Here is a 6,848-nt window from a genome sequence, read left to right as displayed (position 1 = left end):
AAAAACTATAACTCCTATATCTGTCTGTTTATTGTCACACCCGCTTAAAATTTAAAAATTTTATGAACTTTCGCTCTGAGGTCAATTTTACCACCCCCCTTGCTATGTGGTCAATTTTAGCACCCCCACTCTGCATTCCAGAGCCTTTAACTACCGTGACGCCTGAGGAAGAATTTTAGCATTTACCTTTTTTAAAGTGTATAAGATGACTAGTGACTAGTTGGCTTTGAAAAATGCTTTTTACCCAGCAACAATATGAAAGAACAATTGTAAGCATATTATTTGACTTTTTGATATTAATGGTACAACTGCAGGATGTCTAGCTCATTTCACACCTTTTATTTATATACTTCCTTTTGTCTGTATGCAAGGTAGAACTGCTTCTTAAGAAGAATGTGGTCAATTACAAAGAAATGTTTGTAGAGAGAAAAACAACTCCTAATATGGAAACTTAGAATGAGCTTTCCTGTGTGAATTTGCTGTATAAAACTCATTGCATTTATCATCTCGGTGGAGAGGTTACTCACAGATCTGTATGAGAGACTGCTCTGCTTGACCACACCTAACCTGAGTGAAGACTTTTCTTCGACAATTTCTTGGCGTCACGAACAGGATCACAAACCCCTGTGGAGAGGGAATTTTTCCTTACGAGTGAGCAACAACAGACCACAGTGCACACCATAAGAGGTAAGGGAGCCTTTTGAAATTCCCTGAGTGGTTGCTGTTGTAGCTTGATCGTAGAAGGGATTTTCCCAATTCAACAGGGTACGTGACCCGAGTTTTATTGTGTGGTCAGGTGGACTCTTAAGGAATAGGTGGGTTCGAGTCCCACTAAGTCTGGGTTAGAGTCCCGGCAGGAATAGGTGGGTTCGAGTCCCACTAAGCCCGGGTTAGAGTCCCGGCAGGAATCGGTGGGTTAGAGTCCCACTAAGTCCGGGTTCGAGTCCTGGCAGGAATAGGTGGGTTCGAGTTCCACTAAGTCCGGGTTCGAGTCCCACTAAGTCTGGGTTAGAGTCCCGGCAGGAATAGGTGGGTTCGAGTCCCACTAAGCCCGGGTTAGAGTCCCGGCAAGAAGGAAAATAAAAAGTTATAGTCCGGGTTAGAGTCCCGGCAGAAAAAAAAAAGGATTTTTAAGTTCGTGAACTGTGAAGCTAGGGTAATAGGTGTAAGGGAAAATATTTATCAAACGAAAGAGGCGCCAGGGATAACAATAGATTTTTGCATATAGTAGAATTTAAGTGTAAGTATACAAAAAAAATAGAGAAGAAAACTGCAGAATTATATTTTGAACTATGTGTATTACTTATAAGGAACTTATTAACATTTGTGTAGGAGACAAATGTATTTGGATCACTAAACCTCCGCTGTTTAAATAATATAGGTAGTTTCTTAGTAAATATGGGAAATAATCAGAGCTCTCAAAATGTGCCAGTACCTCAAAAGGGAACTTGCACATGATTTATATATGATAATTAGGGGCCCATAACTATGAAGGATCTTTGTAAGTGGTCAGAATGGACAGGGGAAAGTGGAATTAGGAAAAAGAGGTTTCCTGAAGATGGGATATATGACAGGGATAAAATAGAAAGTTTAAGGGGAAAGTTAGAAGAGAAGGAGAAGAAAGGAAAGAAAGTGAATTGGAAAGCTTATATGTCATGGAAAGAGGAATCACAGAAATGATGGGAAGCTTCAAAAAAGGCTAGTCTTGAAAATAAAGAACAGCAAGCTGCAGCTAAAGTCATGGCCACGTGTACTAGAAAGAAAGTCTCCACCGAAATTAGAAAGCGGTCTGGAGACAGAGCCTTTTTTCCTTTGAGCACGATCATGATGACTGGAACCCTCACTATTATAAACCATATCGTCCACCTCCACAGGCTTCTCCCAGTGCACCTCAGCCTATTCTGTTGGCAAATGGGGAGTTGTAATTGATCCTCCATCTACAAACATGCGCTCACAAACGGGGCAATGTCAAATTCAACAATTGCAGCAACTTCCACCTGCACAATCAGACAGAAAACCGGTACCTGGTGCAGTGGGAGAACACCCACTGGGTTCAGGGTTTTCAGGGGCAAGTGGCTTTGTTCGTGAAATGCCAATGTATGCTTTTCCAGGTCCAGAAGGAAGTCCAGCATATGTACATTGACCTTGGTCTCCTAGTGAATTATTTGCATTACTCAAGTCTTCTCCTAAATTGCCTGATGATCGTAAAGAATTTAAAAGAAAGTTAAGCCTCGTTATTGATTGTCATCAGCCTAATTACAGTGACATAACCTTGTTGCTAGATCATATTGGTCCTAAAGGTTTACAACCTCCTCTAAAAAGGAGGAGGCAGATTGGTTGATACACGACCTAAATGATGAAGGTGGCTTTGATGAGGCTTTTTGAATGAAAATAATTTCTTTAATGACTGAATTGATCAGTATTTGGTGCAGTTAAACAGTTAGAGCTCTTTGAAGACATGGCCATAAAGCTCTAGATGAGATTTTAATGTGCTAGGCTTCTCTTTGCTAGGATGCTCTCAGATGCTTTCTGTGTCTGACTGCTGTGAGCAGATGTTTTTTTTTTTCTGCAGCAAGATATAGGATGGCTGTTTAGACAGTGTAGACTGACTTTGAGACTCATTGCCAACTTCCCTTCATTAACCTGTCTGCCTTTGTTGTGAGTCATGTAAAGAGACAGGCCTTGTTGAAATTGTCCTGTATCTATTATAGGAAAATTATTGAGATCACTAATAGCTCACACTAAATATTTACTGTATGTCCTTACCGTTTTGCTCTTCAAGGCAGAATCGTATTTATCATGTTAAATTAGCTTGTGTTTTGTTTTTGTGATAAAATTCTGATGGCTCTTTGATCTGTTGTTAAAGCTGCTAAAATGCCACCCTCATGCTCTGCTCAACAAGCTGAATTGTTTGTTCCTACCCATGCATGTTGCTTGGAAAAAGAAAAATCTTTTAATATCTTTACAGACTCGTTATATGCTTATGACGTAGTGAACGATTTTGGCACTCTGTGGAAAGAACAAGGGTTTCTTACTTCAACTGACACCCTTATCAAGCATACAAGTCTAATTTCAAATCTGCTGGCTCCTATTCTCTTACCAGTTTCTACTGCAGTCGTGAAGTGCGAGGTACACACAGGAAGATCAGCAAGTGTTTTGTTGGAGGGCACTCAGACTCCTTCCTTAAGTGGCGTGGCTGCTTTGCAGGCAGCTACTGATGAGAGGGAACAGGAGTCTTGGGTGGGCTCTGGTTGCTGTTATAATACTGCTAAGGGACTGTGGGTCTCCCACGACGGCCGCGTGGTGGCACCCCGTTCTCTACTCCCATGGTTTGCCCGCCTGGCGCATGGTGTGGGCCATACGGGCAAAGGGGGGATGTGTCAGACGGTGCAAACTCAATGGTTTGCCCCTGGATTCACCAGTGTAGCAGAACAGCTGAGAAAACAATGTGTAATTTGTCAGCAGCACAACCCTGGAAAGGGTCCAAAAGTTGCTACCTCTGCACATCCTCCACCATGGTGACCTTTTGTACATACTGTATACATATTGATTTTGTACAGATGCCGAAGTGTTGTGGGTACAAATATGTGTTAGTGATTGTGAATATGTTTTTAAATGGGCAGAGGCCTACCCTTGCAGAAAAGCTGATACCACTAGTGTTGTAAAAATTTTAATGAGAGATGTGGTGTGTAGATTTGGAAACCCAGGGACGATTTCTAGAGACTGAGGAACTCATTTCACTGGATAAATCATGAGAGAAATGTGTAAGGCCTTACAAATAACACAGCACCTACACTACCCATATCACCCTCAGTCTACAGGAGCAATGGAGAGACAAAATGGAATCCTGAAAAACAAATTAGCTAAAATTTGTGAACAAACTGGCCTTAAGTGGCCTGATGCACTGCCCATTGCATTGATGGACATGTGGTCATCCACGAACAGAAGAACTGGACTCTCACCACATGAGGTCCTGATGGGCAGGCCTATGAGACTGCCTGTATCTCCTCCCTTAACATTGAAGAAAATGGATATTCATCAAATGGATGATGCAATATTGTCCTTTTCAATTGGTCTAATTCGAGCTGTCAAGGCTTTTAATTCGCAGGTGCAAGCAGCGCAGGCTAAACCAACAACCGATGACTGTCACTCCTTTCAGCCGGGTGATTTTGTCTACATCAAGGATCACCGATGATAGAGCACACTGCAACCTAGGTGGGAAGGCCCGTACCAGGAATGCAAATAATAGCACATTAAACTGTTCCCTGACTTGGGAACCACCACTGGCCAGATCAGGAGGCCCTGAAGCAGATGACACCAGTCCCGTGCCACCGGGAACATCGCAGGCCCAAAAGAAGACAATGGGCAGAACGTGAATTAAGTACAGACTGAAAAGAAACTGTGAATTGATGAGCACACCCATGATAAGGGAGTGAACGGCATAAATACATTTTTAGCTCTGTCACATTTGTATGCGAGCAGAGAGAATCAGAGTTTGTGTTGGGTTTGCACAGCGGTGCCCCAAAAAAAAAACTGCTGTTGGGGGGGTTACCCCTGGGAGTGATTCCCCTAGATGCAAATGATTATTGTGGTTTGTTTGTTCATAATAGGATGTTTGGCAGGAATGGAACAAAGAGAAATTTTACAACTTCAGTTAGAATTGTTCTGCAAAATGGCACAGATGAGGCAGGGGGACAATGTGTAGATTTTTCTAAGAGTAATTACCCAGCTGTTGACCTATCTTGTAAACTCCATTAGTTTATGCTGGGCTTCAGCCCACAGGGATCTACCTGTGCTGTAAGAACTAAAGGCACAAGATTTTTAGGAAATTCCATCTGTCGATTTAATTTCACGAAGAATGTAATGAGTGAGAAAGAAGATGCCTCAAGTAACAAGTAGAGAAGTCACACTTCGATATGGTCCTGGTGACAATAAGACCTTTATGCTAACTAGCTTTAAAGAATCCACACCTCAGCCATCCCTACACAGTACTTTTTGGATTTGCGGGGAGCACTGGCTGCCTGAGGGATGGTCTGGTGTTCTGCCTGGTGTTAGTGATGATACCTCGCTATAAATGGTAAATATTAACGAAAAAACTACCATCGCAACTGAATGTTTCGTGTCTATGCTTGTGTGTTCGGCCAAATGATAATAAAGCTGATGCCCAACCAGGTTTAGCTAACGATGCCCCTAATGAGCCCGATGTTATGGCCCAGATTGTGAAAGCAGTAGTTTATTGCATCTTCAAACACTTTTTAAAGGGGGTTCTGATGACTGCCCGGCCTGTTTGATTGACCACCCCGGTCAGCGGGGTCACACATGCCTGTCTGTCGGCTACACAGATGGGTTTGAAGATGTCACGTTTGCCGCTTTAGAAATGTATAAGTCTCTCAGTTTAGCCCGAATTTTATCAGTTGTTCTGTACATCGCCAGGTGTCCGAGTTCGTACACCATTACAAATGACACTGAGCGGGGCATAAAACAGTTGCTGAAAAACATAATTGACGACCGCTCGCCATACGCGCATGTATACACCATACTTGAACAGCTGGTTGAAAAATTAGTAGACGTGACTTTTGATGCGTTGCAGAAGAAACATTATTCTTACTTTTACAGACGCAAAAAAAAAGATTTATGTAAAATGTGAATACAGCTTTCACTCTGTTTTACAGACCCGGGTGTGCCATCGTCCGAAGAATGAAGAATTTCGAATGTATAAGTCTGAATTCTTACTAAGAGTGCTTTACACACTTCTCTCTACAAAGCTTGATATGAAAAACAAAGAGTCGGATACTAATGTCCTTGAATTTGTTAAAGAGATAGATGCGTATGTCAAGAACATGAGTGAAATTATTGCGGATTTGATGTTTTCAGATCAGAAACGGAAGCCTGGGGGGTTCTACAGTGTGTATTCCAAAATACAGCATGTTTTGCACAGAACCTGTGGTAACACCATCCCGCTGATTACGCAGGCAATTTTTTTTGCTCTGCTAGATCGGATCGCACAGTGTTGTTCGCATGGTTTTAGACATGGGGAGCGGAAGGGGATTATGAATGCTTTTTCAGATGCCTCAAAGTTTCTCAGCAATGTTGGGGTGGTGGTTACGTGTACCGAACTAATTTTCCGCACCAACATTTAATTGTTGAATGCAAACAGGAGCCGGTAACGCGTGTGTACTGTGCTGTTTCAGTGTTTGAAAACTCACTGTTGAAATAAAGCGGTTCACATTTCACATGGTGTTTGTCCTGCGAGTTCTTTCCGTGAGACTTTACGCAGTCAGTGTGTGTGTGTGTGCTTACAACCCTGATGCTTTTGAGACACATATAAGCAGCCTGGCCGGACAACCACTCGACCACCCGGCCGCGGCTGGCGCCGCTCACACCCCGGGTTCTCGTGGCCCTCACCAGACTCCCCACGCTGCCGTGACTACCCGATTCCCTAGGGTTATAATAGAGCGCACTCAAACTCGCGGAAGACATGGTCCCCTTCCAAACCAATACACGCTTTCACACACCTAAAGCGAGGGATGCGGCCGCTGGGGCTTTTGGAACCTGAGGCTCCGGCCAGACCGGCAGGGGGGAAGGCGGGAGTTCCAACCCTTAACAACACACCATTGGCTCCTGAGGGGGTGGGACATACACCCATAACAACCACCGGGGACACCCATTGGCTGGAAAAAGGGGGCGTGGTACCTGTCAAAAGTTTGATGAAAGGTGTCGCTTTATACTACTCTTATAGTTATATTAATATATTTAGATCCTTAAATTTATATTGTTACTGTAATTTCTTTTGATATGCGATTCCATATTATATTCCCTATTAAGCAGATTCTAAAAAGTATGTGGTT

The 6,848-nt window shown here is 43.0% G+C and overlaps 1 long non-coding RNA gene across 1 annotated transcript; it reads left to right on the top strand.

Annotated features, from left to right (window-relative positions):
* The first annotated feature begins 216 nt into the window (after positions 1-216).
* LOC148647044 (uncharacterized) lies at positions 217-6,233 on the top strand. The gene is made up of 3 exons (XR_015927580.1): positions 217-815; positions 960-5,077; positions 5,673-6,233. It is a non-coding gene; the product is annotated as an uncharacterized LOC148647044 (long non-coding RNA).
* Positions 6,234-6,848: the final 615 nt, after the last annotated feature.

The sequence above is a fragment of the Lepisosteus platostomus genome, chromosome 16 (assembly GCF_059453375.1).
Source record: "Lepisosteus platostomus isolate fLepPlt1 chromosome 16, fLepPlt1.hap1, whole genome shotgun sequence".
Taxonomy (NCBI): Eukaryota; Metazoa; Chordata; class Actinopteri; order Semionotiformes; family Lepisosteidae; genus Lepisosteus; species Lepisosteus platostomus.
This window is presented reverse-complemented; position numbering and strand designations above follow the sequence as displayed.